We start from the raw sequence: 12,011 nt of genomic DNA on the forward strand, positions 1-12,011 counted from the left end.
ACAGGTAACCATCAGACTGACCTACTGGCTAGGGACTACTACTGGAAACCATCAGACTGACCAACCTGCTTTGGACTACTTTGGCAAACCCTCAGACTGACCCACTGGCTAGGGACTTTGGCAAACCATCAGACTTACCCACTGGCTAGGGACTAGTACGGAAAAACCATCAGACTGACCCACTGGCTAGGGACTACTACAGTAAACCAAGAGTCTGATCCACTGGCTAGGGACTATTACGGTAAACCATCAGACTGACCCACTGGCTAGGGACTATTACGGTAAACCATCAGACTGACCCACTGGCTAGGGACTACTACGGTAAACCATCAGATTGACCCACTGGCTAGGGACTATTACGGTAAACCATCAGACTGACCCACTGGCTAGGACTACTACAGGTAACCATCAGACTGACCTACTGGCTAGGGACTACTACTGCAAACCCTCAGACTGACCCACTGGCTAGGGCCTACTATGGCAAACCGTCAGACTGACCCACTGGCTAGGGACTTTGGCAAACCATCAGACTTACCCACTGGCTAGGGACTATGGCAAACCAGCAGACTGACCCACTGGCTAGGGACTCCTACTGTAAACCCAGAGACTGACCCACTGGCTAGGGACTCCTACTGTAAACCATCAGACTGACCCACTGGCTAGGGACTACTACTGTAAACCAAGAGACTGACCCACTGGCTAGAAACTACTACAGTAAACCATCAGACCGACCCAATGGCTAGGGACTACTACAGTAAACCATCAGACTGACTCACTGGCTTGGGACAACTACTGTAAACCATCAGACTAACCCACTGGCTAGGGACTTCTACTGTAAACCAAGAGACTGACCCACTGGCTGGGGAATACTACGATAAACCATCAGACTGACCCACTGGCTAGGGACTACTACAGTAATCCATCAGACTGACCCGCTGGCTAGGGACTACTATTGTAAACCATCAGACTGACCAACCTGCTAGGGACTACTATGGCAAACCCTCAGACTGACCCACTGGCTAGGGACTATGGCAAACCATCAGACTGACCCACTGTCTAGGGACTACTACTGTAAAGCATCAGACTGACCCACAGGCTAGGGACTGCTACAGTAAACCATCAGACTGACCCACAGGCTAGGGACTACTACTGTAAACCATCAGACTGACCCACAGGCTAGGGACTACTACAGTAAACCATCAGACTGACCTACTGGCTAGGGACTACTACTGTAAACCATCAGACTGACCCACAGGCTAGGGACTACTACAGTAAACCATCAGACTGACCTACTGGCTAGGGACTGCTACTGTAAACCATCAGACTGACCCACAGCTTAGGGACTACTACAGTAAACCATCAGACTGACCTACTGGCTAGGGACTACTACTGTAAACCATCAGACTGACCCACAGGCTAGGGACTACTACAGTAAACCATCAGACTGACCTACTGGCTAGGGACTGCTACTGTAAACCATCAGACTGACCCACAGCTTAGGGACTACTACAGTAAACCATCAGACTGACCTACTGGCTAGGGACTACTACTGTAAACCATCAGACTGACCTACTGGCTAGGGACTACTACTGTAAACCATCAGACTGACCTACTGGCTAGGGACTACTACTGTAAACCATCAGACTGACCCACAGGCTAGGGACTACTACAGTAAACCATCAGACTGACCTACTGGCTAGGGACTGCTACTGTAAACCATCAGACTGACCCACAGGCTAGGGACTACTACAGTAAACCATCAGACCGACCCACTGGCTAGGGACTACTACAGTAAACCATCAGACCGACCCACTGGCTAGGGACTACTACAGTAAACCATCAGACCGACCCACTGGCTAGGGACTACTACTGTAAACCATCAGACTGACCCACTGTCTAGGGACTACTACAGTAAACCATCAGACTGACCCACTGGCTAGGGACTACTACAGTAAACCATCAGACTGACCCACTGGCTAGGGACTACTTCAGTAAACCATCAGACCGACCCACTGGCTAGGGACTACTACTGTAAACCATCAGACTGACCCACTGTCTAGGGACTACTACAGTAAACCATCAGACTGACCCACTGGCTAGGGACTACTACAGTAAACCATCAGACTGACCCACAGGCTAGGGACTACTACAGTAAACCATCAGACTGACCCACTGGCTAGGGACTACTACAGTAAACCATCAGACTGACCCACAGGCTAGGGACTACTACAGTAAACCATCTGACTGACCCACTGGCTAGGGACTACTACAGTAAACCATCAGACTGACCCACAGGCTAGGGACTGCTACAGTAAACCATCAGACTGACCCACAGGCTAGGGACTGCTACAGTAAACCATCAGACTGACCCACAGGCTAGGGACTGCTACAGTAAACCATCAGACTGACCCACTGGCTAGGGACTACTACTGTAAAGCATCAGACTGACCCACAGGCTAGGGACTGCTACAGTAAACCATCAGACTGACCCACAGGCTAGGGACTACTACTGTAAACCATCAGACTGACCCACAGGCTAGGGACTGCTACAGTAAACCATCAGACTGACCCACAGGCTAGGGACTGCTACAGTAAACCATCAGACTGACCTACTGGCTAGGGACTGCTACTGTAAACCATCAGACTGACCCACAGGCTAGGGACTACTACAGTAAACCATCAGACCGACCCACTGGCTAGGGACTACTACAGTAAACCATCAGACCGACCCACTGGCTAGGGACTACTACAGTAAACCATCAGACCGACCCACTGGCTAGGGACTACTACTGTAAACCATCAGACTGACCCACTGTCTAGGGACTACTACAGTAAACCATCAGACTGACCCACTGGCTAGGGACTACTACAGTAAACCATCAGACTGACCCACTGGCTAGGGACTACTACAGTAAACCATCAGACCGACCCACTGGCTAGGGACTACTACTGTAAACCATCAGACTGACCCACTGTCTAGGGACTACTACAGTAAACCATCAGACTGACCCACTGGCTAGGGACTACTACAGTAAACCATCAGACTGACCCACTGGCTAGGGACTACTACAGTAAACCATCAGACTGACCCACAGGCTAGGGACTACTACAGTAAACCATCTGACTGACCCACTGGCTAGGGACTACTACAGTAAACCATCAGACTGACCCACAGGCTAGGGACTGCTACAGTAAACCATCAGACTGACCCACAGGCTAGGGACTGCTACAGTAAACCATCAGACTGACCCACAGGCTAGGGACTGCTACAGTAAACCATCAGACTGACCCACTGGCTAGGGACTACTACTGTAAAGCATCAGACTGACCCACAGGCTAGGGACTGCTACAGTAAACCATCAGACTGACCCACAGGCTAGGGACTACTACTGTAAACCATCAGACTGACCCACAGGCTAGGGACTGCTACAGTAAACCATCAGACTGACCCACAGGCTAGGGACTGCTACAGTAAACCATCAGACTGACCCACAGGCTAGGGACTGCTACAGTAAACCATCAGACTGACCCACAGGCTAGGGACTACTACTGTAAACCATCAGACTGACCCACTGGCTAGGGACTGCTACAGTAAACCATCAGACTGACCCACAGGCTAGGGACTGCTACAGTAAACCATCAGACTGACCCACTGGCTAGGGACTACTACTGTAAACCATCAGACTGACCCACTGGCTAGGGACTACTACAGTAAACCATCAGACTGACCCACAGGCTAGGGACTGCTACAGTAAACCATCAGACTGACCCACAGGCTAGGGACTGCTACAGTAAACCATCAGACTGACCCACAGGCTAGGGACTGCTACAGTAAACCATCAGACTGAACACAGGCTAGGGACTACTACAGTAAACCATCAGACTGACCCACTGGCTAGGGACTTCTACTTCTACTCTACCCATAGGGCGACGGACAATTGGCTCAGCGTCTTTAGGGTTTGGCTAGGGTAGACCGTCATTGTAAATAAGAATTTGTTCTTAACTGACTTGCCTAGTTAAATAAAGTTTAAATTTAAACAATTTAATAAATACAAATTCATATATATATAGATTGGAGATCGGCTTAGCTAGCAGTCAAGCTAGCTAGCTAATTTTCATGCGCATTTTAAATGTAATGATACGGATTCTAAAACGACAGTAGTCCTTAGCTACACAGTACCATTCAAAGATTGGACACACCTACTCATTCCAGGGTTTTTCTTTATTTTTTACTTTTTTCTACATTGTATAATAATAGTGAAGACATCAAAACTATGAAACAACACATATGGAATCATGTTGTACCAAAAAAGTTTTAAATCAAAACATAGAGATTCTTTAAAGTAGCCACCCTTTGCCTTGATGACAGCTTTGCACACTTTTGGCATTCTTTCAGTCAGCTTCATGAGTCACCTGGAATGCATTTCAATTAAATTGTGGAATTTCTTTCCTTCTTAATGTTTTGGAGCCAATTAGTTGTGTTCTGACATGTTAGGGGTGGTATACAGAAGATAGCCCTATTTGGTAAAAGACCAAGTCCATATTATGTCAAGAACAGCTCAAATAAGCAAAGAGAAATGACAGTCCATCATTACTTTAAGATATGAAAGTCAGTCATTTAAAGTTTATTCAAGTGCAGTTACAAAAACCATCAAGAACTATGATGAAACTGGCTCTCATGAGGACCTCCACAGGAAAGGAAGACCCAGAGTTACATCTGCTGCAGAGGATAGGTTCATTAGAGTTACAGCCTCAGAAATTGCACCCCAAATAAATGTTTCACATCGTTCAAGTAACAGACACATCTCAACATCAACTGTTCAGAAGAGATTGCGCGAATCAGGCCGTCATGGTCGAATTGCTGCAAAGATACCTCTACTAAAGGATATCAATAAACACAAGCAATGGACGTTAGACCAGTGGAAATCTGTCTGATTGCAAATTTGAGATTTTTGGTTCCAATATTAGTGTCTGTGAGACTCAGAGTAGGTGAACAGAATCTCTGCATGTGTGGCTCCCACTGTGAAACATGGAGGAGGAGGTGTGATGGTGTGGGAGTGCTTTGCTGGTGACACTGTCTGTGATTTATTTAGAATTCAAGGCCCACTTAACCAGCATGGATTCCACAGCATTCTGCAGCAAAACGCCATCCCATCTGGTTCGCGATTAGTTGGCCTATCATTTGTTTTTCAACAAGACGATGACCCAACATATCTCCAGGCTGTTTAAGGGCTATTTGGCCAAGAAGGAGAGTGATGGAGTGCTGCATCAGATGACTTGGCCTCGAAAATCACAAGACCTCAACCCAATTGAGATGTTTTGGGATGAGTTGGACTGCAGACTGTTGGAAAAGCATTCTAGGTGAAGCTGATTGAGAGAATGCCAAGCGTGTGTTAAGCTGTCATCAAGGCAAAGGGTGGCTACTTTGAAGAATCTATAATATATAATATATTTTGATTTGTTTAACACTTTTTTGGTTACTACATGATTCCATATGTGTTATTTCATAGTTTTGATGTCTTCACTATTATTCTACAATGTAGAAAATAGTAAAAATAAAGTAAAACCCTTGAATGAGTAGGTGTGTCCAAACATTTGACTGGTACTGTATAGAATTAGGTAGTTATAACTTGCTGATGTCAAAATTAGCTACAGATTTGTAACATTTTCTAATCTCATGACAGTGTATTGTAGCACAACTCCTTTTTTTATCAATCCCACTAAGGTTTGCGTGTTATCGAACAGATCAGTGCAGACAGCCGTAATCTGACGTTAAGACAACGGATAATAGACCAGATGAATGGCTACTTAGAAACAGAACGCCAACTCTCTTCTGATGCTCTAAATAAGCACATACTTTACCACAGCTGGCAGTTACACTGAACAAGCCTTAAAATAGTAGTGTGTGCTATTATTATCATTGTGCATTATTTAATAAAGATTACTTTGGTGTTTACACAATAATAATCCCAAATCTAACAATGACTGTATTGCCAGTTAATTAACACTCTTAACTGTATTCCAAATGGCACTCTATTCCTTATTTAGTGGACTCCTTTTGACCAGGGCCCATAGCACTCTCTATCTCACTCACTGAAGGAGGATTGTTATTAAAACACTAATCATGGCACCTGGAGACCCAATGATAATGATATCCATGTATTCTTATTGTTATGGGGATTATAATGATAGGCCTCATCCATCTCTTTCACTGTGGCTATATGGGGATACTTTCACTCCTCTGTTGGGTTTAAGGCAGCACCATAACCTACACCTCTGAAATATGCATCATTTCTATGGCTTGTTATTCACAGTACAGTATGTAGAATGTAGCTTGTACATAGCCTTTTACAGGAATGCTTTTTGTATTCTTTTTTTCTCCCTTAATACTTCATTATTATACATTTTTACTAGTTTTTTGCTAATTATTTTAAACAAATATATATGAATATATAGATATTAGTCGTTCCTTTTTTATTTGATTGGACACATGCTAGTTGAATGTTTGTTTTTAACCATTGTTTATTTGTTATGAGACTAAGGTGTTGCCTGGGAAACAACTGAAGAACAACAACATGTCATATGTCCTTACATGACATTACTTCACACATCTAACTGTATTGTGATTTTGTTCAAAACAAGAGAGTAAGCTTTGATAAAAAAAATATATATATATAATTTCAAAGACCAGACTCTTGTTTATGTTCCAGTACCGGTTCCAGTACCGGTTCCAGCCGGTTCCAGATTATTTGATTAGCACCTTGTGAAGTGTTCTCAATGTCTGTGATGTAATTTATTAATGTTTTTATACTTGTACAATTCTTAAGAGTTTTGTTTTTGGATATTTTATCAGCGTGTGAATTAAATACCCCCCCCCCCCCCACGTAGCGAGTTAGTTCCACTACGTTGTTTATGACATCAGTACGTTTTCAGACACTGTGTGGTCATTACACTTAGTGTTGTTAAAATAATGTTTTTGTTTGTTTTTTCATATTATTATTTTATATGGTTTCTAACATCTCACTCTGTCCTCATCAGTCAAGATGTTACATATGTTATTGTTATTATTATTATTGTTATTATTAAGAAGCTATGTCCAATAACCATCATGCCATTGATTTTATTTTTCTATAAAACATGATAATTATTCTGTTCATTTTTCCATAAGGTTAATGTGCTGATTGATAGCAGTCTTTTTGTCTATCTGATGTAAATGATGTCACAATACGACACTCAGATCAAACTGTCTTTCAACGGAACTTGTTTTATTTCTACATGAATACAGTATCTTTGTTGTGTGTTTTTGTATGTCCAACCTATTAAATGTATACACTGTTGTCAAATGACTACAACCTTTATCCTTGTTGACTTTGCAATACAATATTGTCTAAACCAGTATTTTGTCTATGTAGTAATGTGTCCTGCTGGGATGGTTCACCTCTATAGAACATACTGTAGTAATGTATCCTGTTGGGATGGTTCACCTCCATAGAACATACTGTAGTAATGTATCCTGTTGGGATGGTTCACCTCCATAGAACATACTGTAGTAATGTATCCTGTTGGGATGGTTCACCTCCATAGAACATACTGTAGTAATGTATCCTGTTGGGATGGTTCACCTCTATAGAACATACTGTAGTAATGTAGTAATGTATCCTGTTGGGATGGTTCACCTCTATAGAACATACTGTAGTAATGTAGTAATGTATCCTGTTGGGATGGTTCACCTCTATAGAACATACTGTAGTAATGTATCCTGTTGTGATGGTTCACCTCTATAGAACATACTGTAGTAATGTATCCTGTTGGGATGGTTCACCTCCATAGAACATACTGTAGTAATGTATCCTGTTGGGATGGTTCACCTCTATAGAACATACTGTAGTAATGTAGTAATGTATCCTGTTGGGATGGTTCACCTCTATAGAACATACTGTAGTAATGTAGTAATGTATGCTGTTGGGATGGTTCACCTCAATAGAACATACTGTAGTAATGTAGTAATGTATCCTGTTGGGATGGTTCACCTCTATAGAACATACTGTAGTAATGTAGTAATGTATCCTGTTGGGATGGTTCACCTCTATAGAACATACTGTAGTAATGTAGTAATGTATGCTGTTGGGATGGTTCACCTCTATAGAACATACTGTAGTAATGTAGTAATGTATCCTGTTGGGATGGTTCACCTCTATAGAACATACTGTAGTAATGTATCCTGTTGGGATGGTTCACCTCTATAGAACATACTGTAGTAATGTAGTAATGTATGCTGTTGGGATGATTCACCTCTATAGAACATACTGTAGTAATGTAGTAATGTATCCTGTTGGGATGGTTCACCTCCATAGAACATACTGTAGTAATGTATCCTGTTGGGATGGTTCACCTCTATAGAACATACTGTAGTAATGTGGTAATGTATCCTGTTGGGATGGTTCACCTCTATAGAACATACTGTAGTAATGTAGTAATGTATGCTGTTGGGATGGTTCACCTCTATAGAACATACTGTAGTAATGTATCCTGTTGTGATGGTTCACCTCTATAGAACATACTGTAGTAATGTAGTAATGTATCCTGTTGGGATGGTTCACCTCTATAGAACATTGGTATGTTCTATATATATCTTTACCCTGCTGTGTGCTTCTATTTATGCAGTTGAAGTCAGAAGTTTACATATACCTTAGCCAAATACATTTAAACTCAGTTTTTCACAATTCCGGACATTTCATCCTAGTAAACATTCCCTATCTTAGGTCAATTAGGATCACCACTTCATTTTAAGAATGTGAAATGTCAGAATAATAGTAGAGAGAATGATTTATTTCAGCTTTTATTTCTTTCATCACATTCCCAGTGGGTCAGAAGTTTACATACACTCAAGTATTATTTGGTAGCATTGCCTTTAAATTGTTTAACTTGGGTCAATCATTTCGGCTAGCCTTCCACAACCTTCCCACAATAAGTTGGGTCAATTTTGGCCCATTGCTCCTGAAAGAGCTGGTGTAACTGAGTAATCCTCCTTGCTCACTTGCACTTTTCAGTTCTGCCCACACATTTTCTATGGGATTGAGGTCAGGGCTTTGTGATGGCCACTCCAATACCTTGACTTTGTTGTCCTTAAGCCATTTTGCCACAACTTTGGAAGTATGTTTGGGGTCAATATCCATAAGTAAAACCCATTTGTGACCAAGCTTTAACTTCCTGACTGATGTCTTGAGATGTTGCTTTAATATATCCACGTAATAAGGTTGAAGAGGCTCTTTTGCACCTTCTTCACCACACTGTCTGTGTGGGTGGACCGTTTCAGTTTGTCCGTGATGTGTACGTCAAGGAACTTGAAGCTATCCACCTTCTCCACTACTGTCCCGTCGATGTGGATAGGGGGCTGCTCCCTCCACTGTTTTCTGAAGTCCACAATCATCTCCTTCGTTTTGTTGACGTTGAGTGAGAAGTTTGTTTTCCAGGCACCTCACTCCCAGAGCCCTAACCTCCTCCCTGCAGGCTGTCTCGTCATCGTTGGTAATCAAGCCTGCAATCAATCAGTCAAATGTATTTATAAAGCCCTGTTTACATCAGCCAATGTCATAAGTGCTATACAGAAACCCAGCCTAAATCCCCAAACAGCAAGCAATGCAGATGTAGAAGCACGGTGGCAAGGAAAAACTCCCTAGAAATGCAGGAACCTAGGAAGAAACCTAGAGAGGAACCAGGCTTTGAGGGGTGGCCAGTCCTCTTCTGGCTGTGCCGGGTGGCGATTATAACAGTACCTGGTCAAGATGTTCAAATGTTCACGGATGACTATCAGGGTCAAATAATAATAATCACAGTGGTTGTCGAGGGCGCAACAGGTCAGCACCTCAGGAGTAAATGTCAGTTGGCTTTTCATAGCATATCATTCAGAGTTAGAGGCAGCAGGTGCGGTAGAGAGAGAGAGTCAAAAACAGCAGGCCTAGGACAGGGTAGCCCATCCGGGGAACAGGTCAGGGTTCCATAGACGCATGCAGAACAGTTGAAACTGGAGCAGCAGCACGGCCAGGTGGACTGAGGACAGCAAGGAGTCATCAGGCCAGGTAGTCCTGAGGCATGGTCCTAGGACTCAGGTCCTCCGAGAGAAGAGAGAAAGGGAGTTAGAGAGAAAGATAGAGAGAGAGAAGGAGAGAGTGAGAATTAGAGGGAACATTTTTAAATTCACACAGGACACCGGATAAGACAGGAGAAATTCTCCAGATATAACAGACTGACCCTAGCCCCTCGACACAACTATTGCAGCATACTACTTTTGTGTCGTCTGCAAACTTGATGATTGAGTTGGAGGCGTGCTTGGCCACGCAGTCATGGGGGAACAGGGAGTACAGGAGAGGGCTGAGAACGCACCCATGTGGGACCCCAGTGTTGAGGATCAGCGGAGTGAAGATGTTGTTTCCTACCTTCAACACCTGAGGGCGGCCCGTCAGGAAGTCCAGGACCCAGTTGCACAGGGCGAGGTTCAGACTCAGGGCCTCGAGCTTAATAATGAGCTTGGAGGGTACTATGGTGTTGAGTGCTGAGCTATAGTCAATAAACAACATTCTTACATAGGTATTCCTCTTGTCCAGATGGCGTAGGGCAGTGTGCAGTGTGGTTGAGATTGCATCATCTGTGGATCTATTGGGGCGGTAAGCTAATTGAAGTGGGTCTAGGGTGGCAGGTAAGTTAGGGGTGATATGATCCTTGACTAGTCTCTCAAAGCACTTTATGATGACAGTGGTGAGTGCTACGGGGCGATAGTTACCTTTGCCTTCTTGGGTAAACAAACAATGGTGGCTGTCTTGAAGCATATGGGGACTGCAGATTGGGGTAGGGAGAGATTGAATATGCCCGTAAACACACCAGCCAGCTGGTCTGCGCATGCGCTGAGGACACGGTTAGGTATTTCGTCTGGGCTGTCAGCCTTGCAACGGTTAACACATTTAAATGTTTTACTCACATCAGCCACGGAGAAGGACAGCCCACAGTCCTTGGTAGCGGGCCCTGTCAATGTCAGTGTGTTATCCTCAAAGCGTGCGAAGAATGTGTTTAGCCTGCCCGGAAGCAAGATGTCGGTCTTGGCGGCGTGGCTGGGTTTCCTTTTGTAGTCCGTGATTGTCTGTAGTCCCTGCCACATACGTCTCATGTCTGAGCCATTGAATTGCGACTCCACTTTATCTCTATACTGACGTTTAGCTTGTTTGATTGCCTTGCGGAGTGAATAACCACACTGTTTATATTCCGCCATATTACCAGTTGCCTTGCAATGGTTTTAATAGTCACAGTGGGTACTACATCTCCAGTACACTTCTTTATAAACTCAGTCACCGTATCCATGTATGCGTCTAGATTATTTTCGCAAGCTACCTGGAACATTGGGGCGGCAGGGTAGCCTATTGGTTAGAGCGTTGGACTAGTAACCGGAAGGTTGCAAGTTCCAACCCCCAAGCTGACAAGGTACAAATCTGTCGTTCTGCCCCTGAACAGGCAGTTAACCCACTGTTCCTAGGCCGTCATTGAAAATAAGAATTTGTTCTTAACTGACTTGCCTAGTTAAATAAAGGTAAAATAAAAATATCCCAGTCCATGTGATCAAAACAATCCTGAAGCGTGGATTCCGATTGGTCAGACCAGTATTGAATAGTACGAAGCACGGGCACTTCCTGTTTGAGTTTCCGCCTGTAGGACGGGAGGATCAAAATGACGTCGTGGTCAGATTTGCCGAAAGGAGGACGGGGGAGGGCCTTGTAAGCATTCTGGAGGTTTGAATAGCAATGGTTGAGAGTCTTAGCAGCGCAAGTAGTACAGTCTATATGTTGATAGAACTTCAGCAGCCTAGTCCTCAGATTTGTTTTGTTAAAATCCCCAGCTACAATAAATGCATCCTCAGGATATGTGGTTTCCAGTTTGCATAAAGTCCAGTGAAGTTCTTTGAGGGCCGTCGATGTTTCGGTTTGAGGTGGGTTGTAAACGGCCATGGCGATGATGGAGGAGAG

Source organism: Oncorhynchus mykiss, chromosome 17, assembly GCF_057628025.1.
Source record: "Oncorhynchus mykiss isolate SJ-2025 chromosome 17, ASM5762802v1, whole genome shotgun sequence".
Taxonomy (NCBI): Eukaryota; Metazoa; Chordata; class Actinopteri; order Salmoniformes; family Salmonidae; genus Oncorhynchus; species Oncorhynchus mykiss.